This window comes from Schistocerca americana, chromosome 7, assembly GCF_021461395.2.
Source record: "Schistocerca americana isolate TAMUIC-IGC-003095 chromosome 7, iqSchAmer2.1, whole genome shotgun sequence".
Classification (NCBI taxonomy): domain Eukaryota; kingdom Metazoa; phylum Arthropoda; class Insecta; order Orthoptera; family Acrididae; genus Schistocerca; species Schistocerca americana.
The window spans coordinates 331,213,343-331,239,053 of NC_060125.1; positions in this window are offsets into that span (position 1 = coordinate 331,213,343).

Genomic DNA, 25,711 nt, shown 5'->3' on the forward strand with positions numbered 1-25,711 from the left:
GTCGGTCTCTGTGTTATATCTCTTACCCACGTGCATTCCCACTCTTTTGTTTATGGAGGGCTACCTTCGGCGTCATTCTACGACCACTTTTTCACAACTGCGCCTTCATTGAGATTGTCATACACTTCGAAGGAGAGGAGATACACTTTTGAGTCTACAGATCCACAAGTGCATGTATCTAACCACATAAAACTGATTTACCAATTACGATTTAATCTCAGATGCCATTTCTTTTGATGCCCAGCGTATCCATCAAGATCAAATTTTTTGGGATGTCAAAGAAGCTTTTGGGACAACCCCACGGATATCAAAATGATGCGCAATGGTTGGATTGGTCGACAATTAGATTGCTCCCTATGGACTCACATACTTTAATAAAAGTGTAGCGCAACTGATAACTAATAAGACAGGTGTGGCCCTAGCAAATATCCAAAATGGGTGTAGCGCCTCACAAAACATAATGGACAGGGGACCTTCTAACTATGAAATGAAGAACTATTGCTCATTAAACCTATTCATTATAAAGCGGTCCTTATTAACCCCAATTATTAAAAAGATTTCTACCAACATAAACATGAATAAGAAAGAATCATATGATCTATTAGAATCTGAACAATGGAGAGACCATGAAAACTGGTAATTATTAACGAGGAATAGATACTAGGTAACAATTAACCTGGAAATGACCAGATAGCTTACGTGAATAGGACAAAACCAGGAGCTTACAAATGAGTTATGGGTGCGCAGTGACTGCTTGACTGCGCCAGAAGAATGAAAAAATATCACATGTGGATAACATCACAAATGAGTCATGAATCACTCGTGAAAAACACATAATTCGCGGTACCTACTTCATCCTAATAAAGCACCTACAAACGCTCACCATATCTCATACCATGCTCGCCTAAGCCTCAGTTCCTTACTAAATTCTGCATTCTGCAGTGCAGAAAGTTACGAGAGCCACCATCTGCTGCTGTCTGGAACATATTAGCCGCTGACTGTGCGATATTCACTGTGTAGCAGGGACGGCCATGGCCTAACAAACTTCCCGTGGACAGAATGTGCGGAAATAGTGCGGGACAAAGCTCGACCAGTCTCAGTTTTGTTCGTTCCTTCCCGAAAGTTCCTGGTACAGAGCATTTCATTTAGTATTCCAGTGAGGCATTTCTCTGTCCGCCCAGTACTCTTCAATTACACATCGCCATTTGTTCAAGATATGAAGGACGTTTACTGTTATAGCAAATGTTGGCAAAAAAGAGGCAACCTAAAGGCCTATCGTCAAAAGCCTTTAAAAATGAATTGGAATGACAGAAGAGGAGGATGAGAATTCTCAACATGTATTACACAGTGCATAAGCGACAGGTACGGCAAAATGTGCCTTGAAACGATATTACAATAACATGCAGAAAGAATTCAAAGATTTTATTGCTAGTCAAACACAGAAATGTTACAACGATCGACGTACAGAATTCATCGTTCAATACACCAATAAACCCTTTACGCTACATTAGTAGCTAGGCAGTACATAAATAAATTTGTAGTATAGACAATAACATTTCGCCAGTCGCACGACTTATTCTACTGTCAGTTTCTACAGTTTTCGATGGAAATGAACAATTTTTTTTTTACACAAGGATGGGGCCCCTCCACGCCCACACCAACGTGGTGGCCAAACCAAAAGTTCTACTGTCACCTCCGTAAACATGTTAGTTTTTGAATCAGGCGTCACAGGATGCGGGCTGTGATGTTGTCCATGCGTGTGGGTAAGATTACTCATTAACATGGTCCATCAGGAGATAGAGGTGGTCGAAAACGATTGAAGGGTAGCGGTTGTAAGGGCAGAGGAAAATAAGTCCCAAGGCCAGCGCCAAGGGAAAAAAACCTCTGCGACAGTAGGGCGGGTAGTAAGGGCAGTAGCGGCTTGCTATCTGCGACAGTGCATGCAAGGTGTGGTTGTGTTAGTTGGAGGTATCGTGCATCGGAACCTTTGTCGTTGTTGGAGCTTGTTGCGGCGCTTGCTGCAGTTGCTTCGTCCCTGCAACAGTTCAAGGTCGTTGTGGATTGGTGGGCTATCGGTCATTGATCGGCTCGCAGACTGTGTAGTGGGTGTGTGTGGCTGGTTTGCGTGCTGTGTACAGTACGGTTTCCCTGCGGTTGCCTGTTTTTCGGCTAGTCGCACATCTGGGTTTCCAGTAATAACTGTGTTGCAGGGGCTCGCCAGTACTGTCGTGTTAGCGTTCTATAGACCATAGATGTTCAGTTCCTAGCCAGTAATGTCTTTGGTCTGTTATGCCTCCATCTATGGTTGTGGTCGTAGTTACCCAGAGAAAGGATAAACGGGTTGCGCGAGTGTCTCGTGTTATTGTACAGTCGTGTGGAGAGTTTTTGGAATACCTGCAAGATAGTATCTAGCCGGTATTCCCGGTGAAGGTCCGCGATGCGTGTGTAGCGCGGAGCGTTGCTTATGATTTTGAGTACTTTGTTCTGTATGAGCTGCAGACGGCGCAGGCGAGTTGGCGCAGCGTATCCCCAGACAGGGGCTGCGTACGTCATCAGCGGTCTAATAAGTGTCATGTACATGGACCTAGACACCCTCCTGTTCAGTGTGCTACGCCTGTTAAGCGTAGGGTAGAGTTGCTTGAGCCTCGCGTTAGCTTTGTTGGTCACGTGTTGAATGTGGTCCCCCCAGAGTAGTTTCCTGTCCAGCCAGACACCGAGGTATTTGACCTTCTCGCGGAAACGTATTGGGCGTGTGTGTAGTGTTACTGGGTTGCAGTGCTGATGTTTGCGCAGTTGCTTCGGTCTTCTAGTGAACAGAACGGCCTCGCACTTGTCGACGTTTACTCTAACACGCCATTTCACCAGCCAAGGCTCCGCCGTTCTGAGTGCGGTCTGTAGTCGTGAGTTAATGTTAGACGGCTTCCAATCTTGCGCAAGGATGGCAGTGTCATCCGCGTAGATTGCTACCGTCGTGTTATGTGTAGCTGGGAGGTCGTCAATGTAGAGGTTAAACAGTAGGGGCCCTAGGATACTTCCTTGGGGTACTCCTGCCTGTATACCATGTCGTGTCGATTGTTTGCCCTGCACGTCAGTGTTGAAACTCCTGTCCGTGAGATATGATTGTATGAGACGTACGAGCCCGTCGGGGAACCCTGCGTCACTAAGTTTGCGTATTAGGCCGTTGTGCCATAGACGATCGAAAGCCTTTTCAATGTCCAGGAACACCGCCCCAGTTGCCTTGCTTGTGTTGTATCCGTGTGTTATGTATTCAACGACGCGGAGGAGTTGTTGTGTTGTTGAGTGGTGATTCCTGAAACCGAATTGCTCCGGTCTCAGGGTGTCGTTTGTGATGCAGTGCCTGGTGAGTCGTTTTACTATTACCTTCTCAACGATCTTGCTGAGCGCGCTCAGCAGGGGAAATGAACAAAGAGTTTGGGGACTTTATATAGTACAGAAAACTATGTTAGTTAAGCCAAGGAGAATGTCTGTAACGACTTTTCGATTTGAATCTTACTGTTGTCAAATTTCTGAAGGAAAAAGGACAGCAGGAGCGAAAATTAAAGCATCCGGAATGGTTTGCAGGGCTGGCACTTTAAGTGGACTTAAAAAGAAACTCTAGTTATAGAAGGAAACATTGTGACACAGTCCCTTTCCCTAAGATCACTATTATTAAGGGAAACGGGAGGAGTGAAGAATTCATTGTGGCCTTGAAGGAATTACAAGGATAGTTTCCTAAACGTTTTGAAGTCAGTTTTCATCTCACATCTGTTCTCGCGACTGTTTGCCGTTTCAGTTGAAAGCGCCTCTGTGCAGTTCTAGACGTAACTGATTGTCCTGCAAGGTAGTTCAGATTTTAGTGAGAAATTCTTTCGGGGTAGAACTGCCCAGAATGTCTACATTTCTTTTCTCAGCTGGAGTTTCCACATTCCCATAATGAGGTTAATGAGGTTGCCAAATTTCCACAATATTTTTACCGACATATTTGTTTGAAAGTCCTTTCTTCGGTTACAAAACTAAATAGGTCACGATTACGTGTCAACATGAGAGCAAAAAACTGTGAAATTGTCTGCTTCTTTTATAGAGATTTTGTACCAGAAAAAGGTTACATTATGTCTTCAGTGCGCCAAAAGGAATTAAATAATCTCTTTATTTTTTTTTGGTTTGAGATATATGCTGAGAAATGTTAAATGTAAAACCAAGTGAAGTGTGAAATCAGATTACATTGCCACTTAAATGCTTCAAGTTCATACTTTCCTCGTCTCCCACCTCCAACCACTCTAGAGCGCGCTGTGGCGGGGTGGAGATGTGCAGCGAAGCTGTGCGGCATAGCACTCATGCCAGGTCACGGCCCACGAGCCGAATCTTGACTGATCCTGATCAACAGAATCCCCAGACAAAATCTTTTCCAGAATTCGTCACCGAACTGTTCTGTCCCAAAACAGACTTCTTCTCTCATCTCCTGGTTCAAATGGCTCTGAGCACTATGCGACTTGACTTCTGAGGTCATGAGAAGCCTAGAACTTAGAACTAATTAAACCTAACTAACCTAAGGACGTGACACACATCCATGCCCGAGGCAGGATTCGAACCCGGCTCCAGACTATAGGGCCTAGAACCGCACGGCCACTCCGGCCGGCTCTCATCTCTTGATGTTTGTCCGTCTCCGTAGCTGAGTTGTCAACGGGCCTGGCAACCATGGCGGGACCCAGTTTCTACTTCCGATATTGCCAAAGATTTTTCCTTGGCTAGAGGACAATTACGGACTGGACTAAGCATTTTGAGGCCAACGGGAGAGCTTCTCGACCGGTCACTAGAGGTTCCAAGGTCAAGAAACTCAAAGATGATCGAGAGAGCGATATATTCACCTCATTCCCTTCTATACCGCCTTTATAACCCATCCGGTGACGACAATGGCAGAGAATGAGACGGCGGTCGGTCGCGCCAGATTGGCCCACCTAGGGACTGAACGCTGAATTTCTTTAACATTAGTTTACTGCACACATTCTACCAGGAATAATTACGTGAGGATAGATTCAAATTTCTTTATGTGATTAGCGTATTCCAAACTCGCATGTACAGGGATACATCTGAACGGCGCTTTATCTAACACACTCGAAGTGAAAAGCATTCCAACGTAGTGCTTTCTTGTCTTAAGTCCAAAATCATTAATTTAAAAATTTTGCATACTTTTTAAAAGAAAGATAACACGCCGCATTTCTTACTTGAACGTTGCTCTGTGGCTACGTTCGCTAATGAAGTACCATCCAGCTCTCGCCTAATTATGATGGTAATTATGTTTTTTATCTGGCGTTACTGTGATTTTAACGTAACCCAACATTCACTTGCTGGACTGATGTGATGTTGAGGGATATGTCCCAGAAATTTTCGGATAGCACTATGGACCTGAATCGGGCTTCCGAATAGAGACAGGTACACATCTCAACCTAAAAACGAGTGCCTCACAGCTGCACTCTACACGTCGATGAGTAACATTTATCAATATTATTGAAGTACGCGTTTACCCGCATTACATATATTCTCTTCCGATGTTACTTTCGCAAAAAGTTTCCGCTTCGATTCGAGGTAGCTGTTTTTGAAAACTAAGTGTATCTCATTCAGAAATACAACCAGTGTTACAAAAGACCAGAAAACAATAACAGTACTGAAAAATTCGTAAAAACACAGGACAAAGGCTCCTCCAAGAAACATTACGCTAATACCATTGAAACGTCCCCTTTGAACAATTTATACAAGAGTGTGCTTAAACTGACACACAATATTTTGTTAGCGCAACGCAATCTGACTTTCAAAATTCCCTACAAAAGAATGGGCCCTGACTAACAGTAAACTATACCTTTCACAAATCACGTACCTCACAAAAATCTTCGCTACTCATGTTACTGCAATACAGCGAGCGCCACTACTGCCAGCTAAATAAAAGATTCAAACTATGGAAGGCACTAACTACTGATAGGGATAGTTAGCAAATGAAAGATATTAATAGAGAACAAACAATGTATTTACCTTGATATCATCATATATAAATATAGCAGTTCATGACAAATTTCAAAACTCCGCCATCTCTCTCCCCACATCCACTACTGCTGGCGGCTCACCTCCAACTGTCCAACGCTACGTGCTGTTCACAGCCAGCTGCCTAACACTACACTGGCGAGTATTACAACAATGCAAAGCAGCCACAGACTGCACACAGCACAGCCAGTGATTTTCATACAGAGGTGGCGTTACCAATAAAAAAACCTAAAACAGCCTAGACTGCACACAGCACAGCCAGTGATTTTCATACAGAGGTGGCGTTACCAATAAAAAAACCTAAAAAGCCTACTTACATAGCCCCTATGCTCCCCACAAAAAATTTTTCAAATTGGATGGGGCAGTGGCCAATACAGATTTGAAAAAAAATTTTTCATAATTACAATAACAAAGAAATCAAATGCACACACTTATTGATACAATGTTGGTCAAAAGCTAAAAATTTCTCACAGTCCATAAAGACAGTCCAGATTGTTCATCACAGTAAAAATGCAGAGTTTTTCTCAAAGTCTGAGCAGTAAAAGAAAATGCACACAGAAGTAGTGGATTTCCATGCAGTCTTGAAGAAGTAGTGTTGTCCTTCCAACGGAAAGACAGTGCTGACTCTTGACATGCATACAGGTAATGGGCCACAACAGAGCAAACCCACAGCAGAGTCAGTCGAAATTTTGAAGAGTATTGGTAGGTAGGTCATCACAGAGCAGACACACTGTAGTCCTGGTAGAGATTGTGGTATTGGTGGGCCACCAGAGGTGCAGACCCACTGCAGTCCTTGTAGAAATAATGGCGTTGGTGGGTCATCATAGATTCAGACCCACTGTAGTCCTTGTAGAGATGGCCAGCAGCCATCTGTTGCCATTGTGCAGGTGCACATTCACCATCGAAGAGTCTTACGGAGAATATAGCAAGTCCATAAACCACCACTTGTGCACTCACAAAGTTTTTGGAACTGTCCTTAGAACCGGCAATGCTGTTATCCAGTCCCTTGCTGAATTAGTAACACACGTGCAAACACTAACAGTCCCTACTTCTCACATATTGTCCATATACTATGACCAACAGAAACGTGTGCAGTGAAATGTAACTTACAATTTAATAATAAGATGAACTGGTGTCAATTACAATTTTATAGCATGAGAATACAATTACAAAGATACAAAATACATCATTAAAGAACATAACAATACAGATAACATTTGTAGTATAGGCTTTACATAAGAATAGAAATAAACATATACATCAGTGTTACAGGAATTATGACATGAGTACAAAAATAAAAGATCAGAATCACTTTCGAAACATCAACTTCACACATGAGCATTAAAACAAAACAGAATAAATAATGTGTAAGCGTATCTATAAGGTAAATAACATATTATTAATGCCAATTATATTTGAGGATAACAGTATTCCTCATCATAGTGAATGTAGCTTAATATTAAAAGAAGAAAAAATTCTATGAAACTACACAGAGACAGGAAGAAAACAAATACACAAGGGTACACAAACACATAGTGGGATAACACCAATAGGAAAGGACAGGGTTAGTTTTCAGTGTAACATGTGGTACTGCAGTCCAACCCAAAACTTCATGTATCTTTCCTCTTATTTCATCCTTTGTTTCCACCAAAAAAATTCTATCTAAGCATGCTTTCTGTATTTATATGTTCACACATTTCTTACCTCAACATTTATTTCCAAGAAAATCCTACCTAAACCTGTTTCTGTATTTTTTTTCGTATAACTTCTGAATGCATTTTTTCCAATTCATCGCAACTCATTCTCTTAGAGGCTACCCCCTCTTAAGCTAACTTAAATCTACTGAGCTCAGATGCTAAACTAAGGGACGAGGCAATGCAGCAGCACATAAAACAATTAATATAAACAGCAATGAAAGAAAAATGGAAAATCGCAAAGCAAGCTACAGTAAATCTAAATTACCAAGCAATTCAACATTACAACTGATATGAGGCAATGCGCTGCAAACAAAAAAAATAAATCTGGCTTAGCAGAGTAACACAAATTAAAGTTCAGTAGCACTATGCCCGGCAAACAGCAGCTTATATCTATACATGACATAGCTCAAGCAGAAAAAATACTACAGTAAAAACAACAATGCAGATAAGGGAAATGTATATTCACATCTTAATGTCTATGTAATTAAAGTGGTGCACCACAACAACTTATTGTAAAAGAAATATTACCATGTACTTGAAAAGAAAATTATGTGTCCAGTTACTGTTACAAGTCCCTTCTTATTGTTCTTTCCTTTCCAAGTGCTCCTTCTTTTAAAGAATGTGGATTACAAAATTATCATTTAATAGATCTGTTGACAGAAAGTGTTCACATTAGCAAATGCATTTAAGTTTATTTTATAAAACTAATGCTGTAACACAGCTGGAAAACAGGTATTAAATGAAATAAGCAATTACACAAACCAAAGCATAAAAATATCATTCAATAGTCATGTGACATTTCATAAGTTAGTAGAAATTCTCTTAACTCTCGTAGAAAGACGTGCAGATGTAAAAATATTTCTCGTCATTTCATTAGGCATTTCAGTAAATATCATAAATTACGAGCTCCACAGTATGCTTTCAACAAGAAAATGTCAATAGCGAGGATATGGCCTCCCCTTTTTTTTTTCTACCTGTGCTTCCGGAAAGGCCCACCCTAATGGCTTGTTCTCCAGGTGTCTGACACAGCGGTGTGCCGACGACGCACATGCAGGTGGTCACTTAACTTTCTTATGGAAATATTTACGACAGCAGTTTCCGCTACAGTGACAGTCTCACGTAAAAATATTTCACAGGTTAAGAATTAGCGTTGCAAATCTGTAGAAAGAAAATCCTATAAATATAAGTGTCCAAAAATTTTCGCCGGCATTGTGATATATTCATGCAATTACACACATTTCGTAACTCAAAAGTACGAATCTTGGTTTCCAACAACCATTTTCACAAACCAGAGTCCCTAAACACTACTCATTATTCCTTACCTTATTCGTCGACACTTCTTCAATATTTCATCATAACAGCTACGTGGCTTAATCAAATAACTCATATAGCATCAGCCTATTAATCATAAACATACCTCAGCAGCATAATACACATCGTCGTCGTAATAATAACATCATAACACCTCAGTCAAATCTCAAAATCGCCGTAGCTTCCTACAATAATTTCAAAACCTAAAAAAAATTCTCTGCTCATTTCAATAGTGTCATCTACCTCAAACGTACTTTAAAATCATGCTCCATTACCAAATACATCATTCAAAGCTCTCATAGTATCACAATGATTCCGAAAAAATATGAACAGTTTACAAAGTACACACAAAATACAGTTTCATAAGTGTGAAGTTACCCAACTGTGTATTGCGTAAACATGTGTCACTGATGTAGTAAAAAAATGTTTATCTCTCAGTTAAATGATCAGATAGCTGTGTAATTTGTGTGTTAGAGAAATATGGTACCGATGTGTAAAGTTGTATAAGCAAATACCATATTAGCTAGGGTTCCTTGTGGTTGCCACACACATGGTACACAAAGTAAGCGTGTACCCCCCTGATGATTAATGTAATTATACCCTCAGGTGTTACAGATTACAGCAATGGAATGAAATGTATCACGGAAAACTTTCTTTGTAATTCAAAAATCTTTAAAAATAAATATTTTAAGTACAAAATTAATCACTCAAATACGTGTACTGTAGCGCTAAATGTGCGTCTTGTTGCAACATAATCTGTGTGGAAGTGTCTTAGTTATCGTCCTCTGAAAGCTAAGTTCTGCAGAAGTCAATGTACTTACCTCATAATACAAAAAAGTGAAATGCTTCGCGTTTAAATGTCTTAGTTATTACGCTTATTGCCGTGATGAGGAAAGTTCTGTGCTGTAACGTATTGTTGTGCTACGGAAAAGGCAGTCTCATTGTAGCTATACCACAAAAGTTACTACTAAAACCTGTTTTACTTTCCAGAATAAAACAGAAAACTGTGCAGACATAAAACAGAAACACTGCAAAAGCAACATTGTAAACTGTCACTCATTAGTAGCGTCGTGATAAAATCGTGTAGCTGTCACATAAACTAACCACTGTGCCATCTGGTATCTCACTGAAAGTACTTTAAATCCAGAATATATTTTCAAGTAAACCAAAATGTTGCATTAAAATCTCATTAGCAGTACTGGTAAATGTTCTAAGTATGTAAGCCTTATAGTCGTTCCATAATCGTGCAACTAACAAGCAAGAATGTACACACACAATAACACTGTGACGTCTGTTCACTATAACAATGCATTCGTCATTTCTGTTTCAATAAGTTCTCTTGGTTCTTGTAAAATCTCAAAAAGGTCCTGCCTATCAGTGTCATTACAATTCTCAATTGTTTGAATTTATTCTGAATTAACTCATTAATTTCAAATATACCGTCGATGTCATCCCTGTCAGTTCTTGCAGAGTGATTGTTAGTGTCTAGTTCCGTAGAAAATTCCGAACTGTTGTCCAACAGAAGGTAAAGCCGATTGATTTCTTCGTCATGGTTTGAGAGCCAATCTTCAAATTTCAAAGCTATTGACTTACCTTCCTTCTCTAAACTTATTTCAGCATCGTGAAAGTTTAAGATTGCTTTGAATTCATTCAAAAAGTCTACTCCCAATATAATTTCCGTCGACAATAATGGAACAATAAGAAAGTTCGTAGAGAAGCTGTGGCTTTGACAAAAGAATTCTAAGTTGGTTTGTTGGCGTACATCTACACTTTTTCGAAAGATTGCACCTTGTAATTTAATCTTACGTAACGGAAGTGTGGGGCAATCGTTCGATTTGTTGCATTTGCTAAAGGCTGTTTCACTAATTACTGAGATGGGACTGCCAGAGTCAAGTACTGCCGTAAATTTTACGTCATTTACAGTAATGTGAATCACAGGATATGCAATGTTGTTAAGTTTTACGTCGTGTTCCTGGAGTAAGATGTCCCTAACGTCTTCCATTTTTACGTAATTACTAGCTACGGCAGCTGCGTCATCAGTTTCATAAGTACGTTTTGTTGCTGCCAGCGGTGTGAGTCATTGCCTATTGTCTCTTTGTTGGCGCGCGTCGTTATTGGGATTTGGAGACCAAACTTCTACAAATTCACCGTGACGAGAGGGCCCTGCTCTGTTTGAATCCCGCCAGTTCTGATGCAATTCAGGTCTGTCGTTACGATCATATCGTCTGTCATCATGTCTGTAGATTCCATAGTTTCTTTCTTGTCGGTCACATGGTGGAGAATTTCTTCCTGAATCGTAACTGCGCGCTGGTCCGTTGCGTCTAAAGTTATTCTGTCTCCTTTGATAGTATTTATTTTGGTTCCCATATTGTCTGTTTCTCTTATTGTCTCTGTGATAGTCATTACCATGGTGAGGTGATCTTTCCCTATAGTTATTACTACTCTGCCAACGGTTGTCATACGGGTGGTGTCTGTTTTGGTCACGATTTGTGTTGTGAGAATAGCCTTGTCGTGTCAAGTTATTACTTCTTTCATCGCGGAATTGCGACGGATGTGACCTGTAATTGTTGTGTTCCTGGTTTCGCGTTCCGCGATTGTCAGTGTCAATTTCTAATTCTTGTAAGAGTCCCTGAAATGCTTCAATGTCGTCTTTGCAACGTCCTGCCAAAATAATATGTCGTAAATGTTCAGGCAGTTTGATTAAGCAAATGCGGATGAGTTCTGAGGGGCTGTATGGGTTTGAAAGATACTGATTCTTATGCAACATGTCTTCAAAATATTTCATAAGACTGGAAAATTCAGATTGTTCGAAACGTTTCATCATTATGATGCTATGTTTTACTCGGTCTTGCGTGGCTTGAGACCAATATGCTGAGAGGAAGGCATGGTAAAACTCTCCTTCACTGTGGCAATGGTGAATTACCGATCGCATTCTTACAGCTGGTTCATTCTCCAAGTAGCCACACATAAATTCTAATCTGTGTTCTAACGACCAGTTGGGAGGAAAACAATGCGAGAATTGATGAAGCCATGCTTGTGGATGAATGTCGTTGCCAGAATTCTTAAATGTTTTGAATTTACGTGTAGTAATGAACAGCTTATAGTCAAAATCATCATGTCGGCGTGTCGCATATCGGTAATTGTTAGGTCGTGTCGGCCGTTCCATCTCAATATTCGGTGCACGTTGCCAATTTCTTTCATAACTTCCGAAATGCCCTGTGTTATTATTTTGTGGCTGTTCCGTATTTCTGTGTCCCTCTTCCCGTATTGGGTGGTGGTGGTGGTTAGTGTTTAACGTCCCGTCGACAACGAGGTCATTAGAGACGGAGCGCAAGCTCGGGTTAGGGAAGGATTGGGAAGGAAATCGGCCGTGCCCTTTCAAAGGAACCATCCCGGCATTTGCCTGAAACGATTTAGGGAAATCACGGAAAACCTAAATCAGGATGGCCGGAGACGGGATTGAACCATCGTCCTCCCGAATGCGAGTCCAGTGTGCTAACCACTGCGCCACCTCGCTCGGTTCCCGTATTGGGGCGCGAGTATCCTCTGAAATACGTAATTCTTGTATTAACTGTGTCAGCTGATCTTGTACTTCTCGGATTTCTCTTTGGTGTTCCGTATTAATCTGATTCTGATTTTGTTTGAATTTCCTAATTTGTTTGCACTCTTCTGTGTCATTCAGATTATCATCTACCTTCGTAGATAGATTAGTGACCTGATCCGAAAGTTCGGCTACTTTCTCCGATAGTGTACTTATTTCCTCAGTGTGTTTTTCTGAACCAAGTTTCAGAGTGTCCATTTGTGTTGAAATCGTATCTACTGTGTCCTTTAAGTTTTCTTGAGTTTTTGCTAGTTGCGTAACCGAATCGGTAGATGCAACTGAGTCAATTTTAGCTTGCAAGGTGTTCTGATTTTCATGAACAATAGTTTGCAGTTCTTTTATGGCTGCTTCATGATTCTGTAATGCATTTTCATGACGCGAAAGAATAGGTTGGAAATGCTCACAAATTTGTGTTTTTACGTCATTACAGACTTTTAGACATTTCGAATCGATGTTATGTAACTCAGTAGTTAAATCTTCACGTGTTTGTTCAAGCGTGGTGTGAAGATTTTGTTCCATTGCGTCTAACTGTTGCTGTGTTTGTCTCTGGTGTTGTTCCATTGTGTCTAACTTTTGAAGCTTTTGCTGTGTTTGTCTCTGATTTTGTTCCATTTGTTGCATTAATTGCAATTATAATGTATTAGTGTCTGGAATCTGTTTCTCTACGCTTTTCGGCAGTGCATTTGCACCGGCAACATTCACATTGTGACAAGCAGAAAATGTGTCTTGACTTATTTGAGAAAACGGTGATGACCCAAAACCTGAATCTACAGTATTTGCGAAATTGTGTCCTGTCATTTCGGATTCCTGAGGCGAGCTGTTGCCGACCGATCGATCGATAATGCTTCCCTGTTCACTACCTGTTTCACTGTCTACACCATTGTTTGCAGCCCGCTCCATTTCCCTATGCACAATTACTACTTTGAACATCAGTTAATTCATTACTCGGTGGCGCTAACATACTGCTTTCATTTTCACTGTAATTTCTCAGTTTACTTTGGAGCCTAGTATTACGTTTTTCACACGCCATTATTGTCACAGTATTTCACACGACAACACAGAAAAACACAATTTGAAGATCAAAAATAAGAGAACACATTAACATAGCACTGAAAATAATATCTAGTTAATTGCAGCTGCGAAATACTAGGTGCAAATCTACATGCATGCCACAACTGTTTTACTGTACAACAATGAAAGACTGCAACTAGAAAGGAGATTTTCTCTACAATTACGCGCTAGCAATAAACAATAGCTACACTAGTTACACAAACTACAAGAAAAAATCAGAAGATTCCAGTGAGGTATCCTGGGCTAAGGGTCGACATATGAAACGTCCCCTTTGAACAATTTATACAAGACTGTGCTTAAACTGACACACAATATTTTGTTAGCGCAACGCAATCTGACTTTCTAAATTCCCTACAAAAGAATGGGTCCTGACTAACAGTAAACTATACCTTTCACAAATCACTTACCTCACAAAAATCTTCGCTATTCAAGTTACTGCAATACAACGAGCGCCACTACTGCCAGCTAAATAAAAGATTCAAACTATGGAAGGCACTAACTACTGATAGGGATAGTTAGCAAATGAAAGATATTAATAGAGAACAAACAATGTATTTACCTTGATATCATCATATATAAATATAGCAGTTCATGACAAATTTCAAAACTCCGCCATCTCTCTCCCCACATCCACTACTGCTGGCGGCTCACCTCCAACTGTGCAACTCTACGCGCTGTTCACAGTCAGCTGCCTAACACTACAATGGCGAGTATTACAACAATGCAAAGCAGCCACAGACTGCACACAGCACAGCCAGTGATTTTCATACAGAGGTGGCGTTACCAATAAAAAAACCTAAACAGCCTAGACTGCACACAGCACAGCCAGTGATTTTCATACAGAGGTGGCGTTACCAATAAAAAAACCTAAACAGCCTACTTACACCATGTAATACGGCCAGTAATGCCGGCAGTTCGGCGAACATGTGAGTCCACAAGTTTCTTCGGGTGTGTCATATCAAACTGAAGGCGTAAGCTGGTGCTTAGAGCCTGTAGAGCTACTAAACTGCGGGGATGTTGATCGCAAACTTTCACTAGCTTTTCAAAATATACGGACTTAATATGGAAAGTATTGGCGGGTCATTCGAGATGCCATGTGATTTTAGAGATCGTCAAACCAGGTACTTGTGCTTGCTGCTCAGTGAAGATGTGGGGTCCTGCCCACTCGCCTCGTGCCGGCCGGTGTGGCCGAGCGGTTCTAGGCGCTACAGTCTGGAACCGCCCCACCGCTACGATCGTAGGTTCGAATCCTGCCTCGGGCATGGATGTGTGTGATGTCCTTAGGTTAGTTAGGTTTTAAGTAGTTTTAAGTTCTAGGGGACTGATGGCCTCAGAAGTTAAGTCCCATAGTGCTCAGAGCCATTTTTGAACCACTCGTCTCGTATAGCTACACAACAGTTCAAGCAAATAACATTAACAGTTTTATTTCGATGCAGTACATTGATATACTTAACTTTGGAATTTACAACGGTGTCGCAAGCGATTTACGACATGCAAACAAGTAATGTTCTTCGCTATAGATAATGTCCTTGTAAGCAGTAGATATGGGTCACTACTAACCACTATCGTAGCACTCTCTGCTAGGCTGGGTCTAATCCTGTGCTAATACTGTCCGATTACTGTGCGGCCGAGGCTGGTAGGAATGGCGCCTATATTCTCTTCCTGTACGGGCCGCTCCTGTCGTAGTGGTTGGTTGGTTGGTTGGTTGCTTGGGGAAGGAGACCAGACAGCGTGGTCATCGGTCTCATCGGATTGGGGAAGGATGTGAAAGGAAGTCGGCCGTGCCCTTTCAGAGGAACCATCCCGGCATTTGCCTGGAGTGATTTAGGGAAATCACGGAAAACCTAACTCAGGATGGCCGGACGCGGGATTGAACCGTCGTCCTCCCGAATGCGAGTCCATGTCGTAGTGCGATCCTAATCAGCACACCACTGGCCGACGTCGTCTCACCGACTTCTCTTCTGTTGCGTTCTTTATCTTCGTTCCGACACTTTTAGGTTCGCCAGAACATTCCTCCCCACCAAAGCGACGGACCGTCGTCGTGTAGGGAGTGCGACCACGGCGGGGGAGTCAAGAGTGTGGACACATCGCCGGGCCGGGAGCTCTGGCTGCAGGGGACGCCAAAATTCCTGCCGTACTCCGCCCACCGGCCTCCGCTCTGGCAGAAACATCCCCCGCAAAACGACCAGAAGGACACACGTCCATCTCCTGCTGCCATGAACGAGATGAACAAGGCGCCGATTGCCGCGGTGTTGGCAGGTCGAGCTTCATCGGTAGGACGAGAGAAGGGGAAGGATACGTCTCCATGGGATCGTCCGGCGGTGTCGTGATGACGGCGTCTGGGGGCTGCTGCGGCCGTGCTGTCCTTTGGCTTTATGAATCTGGGTGAAGAGAGACTGAAAGATCATCATGCATATGGCAGAGGAGAAGCTGATTTCTATAGCAGCGCTGCAAGCCGTGTGGGCCTGAAAGAAGGTACATGCATGCGACAAGCTGACGGACGATCTCACCTCGCACCCGTCGACTGCTGCCGCAAAAAAAAAAAAAAAAAAAAAAAAAAAAAAAAAAAAAAAAAAAAAAACCGTAAAAGACAATTTCATGCGGCGAGAAGCCATAGTAGCGGCCTTCTTTCGGCACCGGATGGTGGAGCAGGTTGAGCAGTGTCCGATGGCGGGAGTCATGAAGCAATTTCGCCGGCGATGGTCCACCTCGTGGATACTATCGATATCAGGTGAGAAGCAGTTGCAATGCCTGATCCCTGGTTGTGCGTAGCGAAGTTTGGCCATCCGCTACTTCAAACTTCTCACAAAACGTTGAACTTCGCCGTTTGACTGAGGATGGAACTGTGCACTTGTTAGATGCCGTATACCATTGCGTTCACAGGAGGAGGAGGAGGAGATGAGTTTTTAACGTCCCGTCGACAACGAGGTCATTAGAGACGGAGCGCAAGCTCGGGTGAGGGAAGGATGGGGAAGGAAATCGGCCGTGCCCTTTCAAAGGAACCATCCCGGCATTTGCCTGAAGCGATTTAGGGAAATCACGGAAAACCTAAATCAGGATGGCCGGAGACGGGATTGAACCGTCGTCCTCCCGAATGCGAGTCCAGTGTGCTAACCATTGCGCCACCTCGCTTGGTTTGCGTTCACAGACTGTTTCAATTTGATTGGACGTGAACTGAGGGCCGTTGTCTGACACTACTCCTTCAGGGAAATTTTCGAGGCAAAAAATCGATGACAACACCTGAATTGTGCTACGTGACATTGTCGAGTTCATTGGCACAGCAAAAGGAAACTTGCAATATGAGTCAACCACAATAAACCAACAAGTGTTCCAAAAATGTCCCGCAAGGTCTATGTGCACACGTTGCCATGGCGATTGCGTCATAGACCAAGCAGAGAATTTTTATGGTGTAGCGGACATATTTTCCGAACATTCGTGACACTGTGACGTCATCTGTTCTATTTGGGCGTCCATAACCTGCCAAGTACAGTGTTGATAAGCTAACTGTTTCGTTCGAACAATCCCCCAGTGTCTTTGGTGCAGCAACTGCAACACTTCCCCTGGCAAAGCGTTAGGGATCAATACACGTGACTGTCCACTGTCATTTTGAACAACAATTACACCTTTCGGTACAGCGAGGCTATATAGACGGGCAAAGTATCGGCTCACCACAGAGTTCTGTATGCTACGTATTGAACGGGACCAAGACATGTGAATTTATATGAGCAAAATGTTCAAATACGGATCAGCTTCAGTGACATGTGAAATTTTCTTATAGTTCGGCGGAAAAGACTGAAACAATTCAGAATCCTGAGCATCGATTTGACAACAAGATGCAGCAGAAGCGTCAAAGATGTATCACGGCCACTAGGAAGACGTGAAAGTGCGTCCGCATTACCATGTTTAGCTGTCGGACGATACTGGAAAGGTCTGTGATCCGTTACTAAGTAGAATATTCTGCCATATAAATAGAGATGACATTTGATGACACCATGCACAATAGCCAAAGCCTCTTTCTCAATTTGTGAATAGTTACACTGCGCTTTGGATAACAATTCTGATGCGAAAGCATGGGTCTGCCTTTATCACCAATGCTTTGCTAATGCACTGCACCGATTCCGTAAGAGGAAGCGTCAACTTGCAATACAACTGACTTTTCAGGATCAAAGTGAACTAAGGATCAATCACTGAGCAATACAAAGTTTTTGAAAAGCTACTTTGCACTCTTCTGTCCAAACAAAGAGGACATTCTTGGGACTCAAGCAATACAATGGAGCTGGTATTTGTGCAGCATTCGGTATGAACCGAATGTAATAGTTCATTTCCCATAAGTCTGACTGGTATTCTGTGACACTGCGAGGAAATGGAAAGTCTCGTATGGCTAACAAATGTGACCGAAAAGGATGCGCACTGTGATGTCACCGCCAGACACCACACTTGCTAGGTGGTAGCTTTTAAATCGGCCGCGGTCTGTTAGTATACGTCGGACCCGCGTGTCGCCACTATCAGTGATTGCAGACCGAGCGCCGCCACACGGCAGGTCTAGAGACACTTCCTAGCACTCGCCCCAGTTGTACAACCGACTTTGCTAGCGATGGTTCTCTGACAAAATACGTTCTCATTTGCCGAGACGATAGTTAGCATAGCCTTCAGCTACGTCACTTGCTACGACCTAGCAAGGCGCCATTATCAGTTGCTATTGATATTGTAAATAATGTACAGACAAGAGCTACGTTCAACATTAATGGATTAAAATTAAGTATTCCACCATCTGCGTCCATTTTTCTAAATTCTAATTTCGTTGTCCTGTTCCAGACCTCACGCCAGCCTGCGTGAGCTAAAACGCGTGCCTTTCGGCTTCCTCTAAAAAATACGGGTTGGCTCTCCTGCCAATCCACAACATTTTGGCGACGAGGTTTTCTGCGTTCTTAACTATACTGCCCTGATTTACTTGTGTAATGGCTTCACCACAATCTCCAGATGTACTGTCCGAATTTTATCGCTTACAGAATCAGCAGACGCAGGCCTTGCTGGATGCCCTTGGACAGCTCGTCCAGGGTCAACGTGCAATGCAAAACGATGTGTCAGCCGCCGCTCCACCACTACCGCAGCCACAACACGCAGTTGCACCAACTTTTCGACCTTTTGATGCTGCACTGGAAAGCAGGACGGAGTGGTCACGCCAATTTGGATTCCATCTCGCCGCCTACAGAATTCAAGGTAACGAGCGGCAGCCTTTTTTGTTAGCATCCGTCGGTGTCAAAACGTACCGTGTTATAGTCAAATTATTTCCCAGACGCGACGTAGCAACTCTGGCCTACGACGAAATTTTGTCTGCATTAGATGCATATTTCAAAGAATCAGTTAATGCAGTTGCCAAACGGTATACCTTCTTTCGTACAAAACGTACGGCAGGTCAAACTAATCGGGAGTGGGTTGCAACATTGCAAGGCCTTACTACGGATTGTGCTTTTGAGTGTCAATGTGGACTCCCTTAATCAGATACTATGGTACATGATGCAATTGCACAGAACGTTTCTGATGTTTGTATACGGGAACAGATTTTGAAACTAGTCAATCCCTCCCTTCAACAAGTGATGGACATATTGGATCGGCAGGACACACTTGACTTTGCTCAGGAATCATTTGAAACTTCTCCACCCATGTGTCAGGTTAACCGGCCCGCCGGGCGCACTGCACGGAACAGTAAACGGTCCTACCGCCAGGCTCTCGGCCACGTGAGCCGCACAGGCAAGCAAATGCAGTGCTAAAATCATGCCCGCGGTGTGCTACAAGACATTCACATGAGAATTGCCCGTCACGCCAAGCTGTTTGCTTTTTCTGTAATAAAAAAGGACATGTTCAGAGAGTTTGCCAGAAAAAGCTCAAATCGGACACTCACAACCATTCCAGGCGCTTTGCTTTGCGCCGAATTCGAACCAAGGGTACTCCGACTCATGACACTTCGCCCATGGAAATTCATGTAGTTCCATCCACTCCGCTCAGTGCCACTCTCTCTAACAGTGACTGTGTTCGTCCCACAAATAGTGTGCGTCGACATCGCCGGAAATCCCGTCATATCGCAAGTGATTATGTACCAGTGTCAGTTCAAGTTGCACGAGACAGTCGCTCTTGTCGTCAGCAGGACAATAAACGTTTTGTCGGTTTGGACATTAACGGCAAAGTGATACCATTCCAGCTCGATACCGGAGCTGCAGTTTCACTGATCAATCACGACACATACAAACAGCTGGGCACACCTCCGTTGCGTGCCGCAATGTTAAGTAGTTATTCAGGTCACTGGCTCCCTGTGTTAGGGCAGTGCAGCCTTCTTGCAACATACAAGGGACAAACAAAACTTGTGTCATTGTATGTCCTTCATTCTTCTTCTACAGTGAACTTGTTTGGTTTCGATTTATTTCAGTTGTTTATCTTGTCTATAGTAAATCAGGTCCTATCAGTGAACCAGTCCGTGCCTTCAGACAGTCTTTCTCGTCTATGTGAAGAATTTGCAGACATTTTTGCACCAGGCCTTGGTTGCGCTAAGAACTATAAAGCACATTTGGAACTGAAATTAAACGCACAACCGAAATTTTTCAGAGCGCAAAATGTTCCCCACGCATTGCATGATGAGGTCGCAAAAACAACACGATTTGGAATCACAAGGTGTAATTGAACGTGTGCAGGCTTCTCTGGGCATCACCCTTAGTAATTTTGCCAAAACCTTCCGGACAATTGAGACTTTGTGTGGACTTCAAGGCCACAGTGAATCCACAACTAATGATTGCAACTTTTCCTTTACCCCGCCCGGAAGATCTTTTTGACAAACTGCGCCCGGGTAAATATTTTTCGAAGTTGGAGCTAGCAGATGCGTACTTGCAAATACTGGTGGACGAAGAATCCCAGCGCGTCTTGGTGGTTAACATGCATCTTGGTTTGCATCGATTCAAACGACTGCCATTCGGGTGTGCATCCGCCCCTGCATTGTTTCAGCAACATCTGCAAACTGTTTGTGCGTCGGTCCCTACTGCAGCAAACTATCTGGACGATATTGTGATCTCCGGAAAGACGGAAGACGAACATTTTGCCAATCTCAGAACATTATTTCAGGTCTTGCGACAAAATGGTCTTCGCTTACGGAAGTACAAATGTGTGTTTTTTGCTCGCGACTTGCCCTACCAGTGACATGTAATCAATGCCCAAGGTATACATCCCAGTCCCGAGCACCTCCGTGCCATACAAGACTTGCCTTCTCCGCAGAATTTGAAGCAGCCATAGAGTGTGCTGGGATAAATTAATTATTATCATCGCTATGTTACCCATGCCGCTTCCATTTCAGCTCCGCTTCATCGCTTACGCCGTAAAGGTGTTCTGTTCGTCTGGACGACGGAATGCAAACGCGCCTTTCGCCAGTTGAAATCGGCGTTGCATTCCAATACTTGCCTTACACCATTCGATCCCCAGAAGCCCCTTTTGTTGATGGTCGATGCATCGGATTTCGGGATCGGTGATGTGCTTGCGCACAAAGATGAATCGCATGATCGCCCTATTGTCTTTGCGTCCAAATTGCTCTCGTCTGCGGAATGAAATTATTTCCAGATCGAGAAAGAAGCATTGGCTCTCGTATTTGGTGTTACAAGGTTTCATGATTTCTTGTATGGTCGTCACTTTACCATCATCATAGACCACAAGCCTTTGACATCGCTTTTTCGTCCGAACAAGCCTGTACCTCCACGTACAGCGCAGAAATTTATTCGCTGGTCTATTTTCCTCTCACAGTACCGATTCGATATCTTGTATCGGTCCACTGCTCAGAACAGAAACGCCGATGCGTTGTCCCGTTTGCCTGTTGCTGATGATAGAGCATTCGATTCCTACGAACTTGCTTGCATGTTCATTGATGCGGAAACCGATGACGTGGTTGAATCGTTTCCGATTGATTTTCGTCGTGTAGCTACAGCCACAGCTGCTGACCCTGTCCTTGCTACCGTGCTGCATTTTGTTGCTACGCAATGGCCCTTTTCAAAGTCACAGATCGGGGATCCGTTGGTTCGCCGATTTTTTGCTCACAGGGAGACTTTTTGTTCGACGTGGTGTTTTGCTGTTGCGTTCTGATAATGATCAGTTCAAGGACGTGGTTCACGTTCGTTACTATCCTTGGTCTTACGGCTTCTCCACCACGGACATTGGGGTATAGTGAGAACGAAACAACTTGCTCGTCAGCACTGTACTTGGTTCGGAATCGATGCTGTGATTACGAATATGTGCTCTTCTTGCATGGCGTGTGCCGAACAACAATCCGCACCACCGCGGAAATTCTATGCATAGCCGAAAGCCACTTCCCGTTGGCAACGCTTACACATCGATTTTGCTAGTCCATTCTGGAATGCTCGATGGTTGGTTCTGGTCGATTCATTCAGTTATTTTCCTTTTGTTGTCCGGCTGTCTTCCACGACGTCATCAGCCACCATCCAAGGGTTATCTGCTATCTTTTGCATTGAAGGTCTTCTACCGACTATTGTTTCCGACAATGGCGCACAATTCATGTCCGCAGAATTTCAGTCATTCTGTAAGGCCAATGGTATTCAGCATCTGACGTCCGCGCCGTTTTCACTACAGTCAAACGGTGCCGCTGAGCTATTGGTCAGGACATTCAAGTCACAGATGTTGAAGTTGAAAGAGCCTCATTCTCGGGAGGACGCATTGCTGATCTTTTTGTCCTTGTATCGCTCTCAACACCGAGATGGTCGTTCGCTGGCTGAGTTGCTCCTCGGTCGCCCTCATCGAACCTTGATGTCTTTGCTACATCCGCCGCATCAGGGTCCTGTGCAGCGGCAGACACCTGCTTTTGCTCCAGGCGACGTTGTCTACTATCGTCACTATCGAGGATCACAGCGTTGGCTGGAAGGGCGCATTCTTCGCTGCCTCAGCCGCGCTATGTATCTGGTTTTGGGGGCCTCTGGTGAGGTGCGTCGACATCTCGATCAGCTGCGCCTCTGTCGTCGCACGGGTTCTGCCGCTCCCTGTCTGCTTTCAGCGACGGGGCTGTCCGGTCAGCGCCCTGGGGACCCATCTACTGGCTCGCCTCAGCCCCAGGTGTTACCGACGCTGCCTTCCATTTTGCCCCATGGTGACGCGCCGCCGCCGTCGCCGCCTGTTCTCCTGCCGGAGACGCACGCAGTGGACGCTTCGCTGCAGCCGCCGGGAGCCTCCCTGCGTCATGCGCTGCCGATCGCTTCCCGTGACCGGATGTCCTCCGACATGGACTTTTTGCCCGTTCCGGACCATATGTCATCTTCGCCCGTCGGGTGCCCCGACCCGATGGAGGTCGACCCTTTGGCCCCTCCTGTCTATCTGCGGGCGCATACACCGCATGTTGGCGTGCACCCTGGAGCAGGTTTTCAGGCGTTTCCTAGCTCCCCTCGGACCGAATGGCAGGTTGCGGGTGGCACAGCCTCGCCTGTTGTTGGGCTCCCCACCTCATCGCATACATCAACATGGGGTCCTCCCCACGGCGGGCGGAAGCCTTATAACACAACCGAAAGCCAATTTGCGGGGGAGGAATGTGGTGTCACCGCCAGACACCACACTTGCTAGGTGGTAGCCTTTAAATCGGCCGCGGTCCGTTAGTATACGTCGGACCCGCGTGTCGCCACTATCAGTGATTGCAGACCGAGCGCCGCCACACGGCAGGTCTAGAGACACTTCCTAGCACTCGCCCCAGTTGTACAACCGACTTTGCTAGCGATGGTTCACTGACAAAATACGTTCTCATTTGCCGAGACGATAGTTAGCATAGCCTTCAGCTACGTCATTTGCTACGACCTAGCAAGGATCCATTATCAGTTGCTATTGATATTGTAAATAATGTACAGACAAGAGCTACGTTCAACATTAATGGATTAAAGTTAAGTATTCCACCATCTGCGTCTGTTTTTCTAAATTCTAATTTCGTTGTCCTGTTCCAGACCACACGCCAGCCTGCGTGAGCTAAAACGCGTGCCTTTCGGCTTCCTCTAAAAAATACGGGTTTGCTCTCCTGCCAATCCACAACATGCACCTTGACTGTTTATGACATGGCCAACATACTGAAACTCAGAATTAGAAACGTCATATTTGTCCAGTCTACACATTAGCCCTGCATCAGACAACACACAAAACAAATCACGTAAATTGCAATATGTTCTTCAAGAGTACGACCTGCTACGACAATATCGTCCAAATAGTTAGAACAGTTTGGTACTGGCGTAGGCAGCTCTTCCCAGTACCGTTAGAAAACGTCAGGTGCGGAAGCACTGCCAGAAGGCAAATGTAAATATTTATACAAACCCAAAAGAGTACTCACTACAAACACTTTTTGAGATTTTTCATCGAACTGCATTTGAAGATATGTGTCGCAGAAATCAGTCCCACTAGTACTAAACTGTGTTTGATTGCCTTATTCTATCAAAGAATTTGGTGTCTTCTGGACTCCTCGGTGTACAAGGTGCATGGCGGAAAGAGAAAGAGTGTACCAGTGCACACATTTTCCATGCAACAATATTAGTGAGCATTGTGGCAGAGGGAAAGAAGAGAGGAAAAGAATAAAGGCCATGGGAAATTTCCAGGAGTTACTAAATCTGGAGAACACTGAGCAAAGTAAATCGAGAGTTTGTTTCCAGCGCTGTAGGTGAAGACTACCAGGTATCCCAGGGTTGAAGAGCTACGCGGAAAGGCACCGAAATTGCTCGGTGAAGCTCGTATCAACGAGATTAGTCTGTGCACATGTAGTGCAGTGTTTCCTACAGGTCAGTTTCATTAAGGATAACCAGTATTTGCCATCAATCAGAAAATAATTTTTTTGTGCTGGAACGTGACCGTAAACTATGGGGTATTGGTTCGTAACCATCACAGAATAAAATACAGAAAGTGGGAAATTTTTATATTAACTGAGGTATGGTAAAGCACGTCGCTGGACTAAGGAATACGAGCAGTCTGACACTCGCGTGTCGCCCCCTTTGAATACTGTAAAGAGCAAAACGCGAAAGTTTTGCGACGCTGCTAATGCAAAGGAAATGTGTACAAATGAATCCACTGGTCGTCTACAAGAGACAGTTTGGGCAATGTTTATTTTGGCTTGGCCACGACACAATCATGGAGAGAACTGCGGCAAGTGTAAGAAAATAATATTACGCTTTTTAAAAAGATCGAAAAGTAGCATGTCTCACGTACTGACTGGTGACAATGACGTGAATTCGATACACTGAATGTCCAAGTCTGATGGGAGGGAACTGACTGAGATGCCGGTCGTTGGTCTAAGCGGTACATTGGTCTCCACAAGAGTATTGCCGTCGTCGCAAGCAGAAGATGAAAAGTTGGCTCTGAGCACTATGGGACTTAACTTCTGAGGTCATCAGTCCCCTAGAACTTAGAACTACTCAAACCTAACTAACCTAAGGACATCACACACATCCATGCCCGAGGCAGGATTCGAACCTGCGACAGTAGCGGTCGCGCAGTTCCAGACTGAAGCGCCTAGAACCGCTCGGCCACTACGGCCGGCCATGAAAATTTGCAGGAAGTATATGTGGATACCGAATGGCTAATTTCTTCCGTAAAGGAAGATGAAAATTTGATAGTCATGTGGGATTGGAATGCGGTTATCAGGGAAAGAGTAGAAGGAGGTGTTATGGGGGAATATGGGCATGATAGCAAGAATGAGAGAGAAGAGACGATGATTTCTGCAATTAATATCACCTAGTAATAGCGATATCTCTGTTGAAGAATCAAAAGAACAGGAGGTATACTTGGAAAAGCCTGGTCGATATTGGAAGATTCCAATTATAATACGTCGTGGTCAGACAGCGATTCCGAAATCAGATACTGTATTGTACTGCGTAGCCTTGACACACATCGACTGAGATCACAATTTAGTAATGATGAAAATTAGGCTGAAGATTTGGAGTCTAGTCAGGAAGAATAAATGAACAAAGAAGGTGGATACGGAAGTACTAAGGAT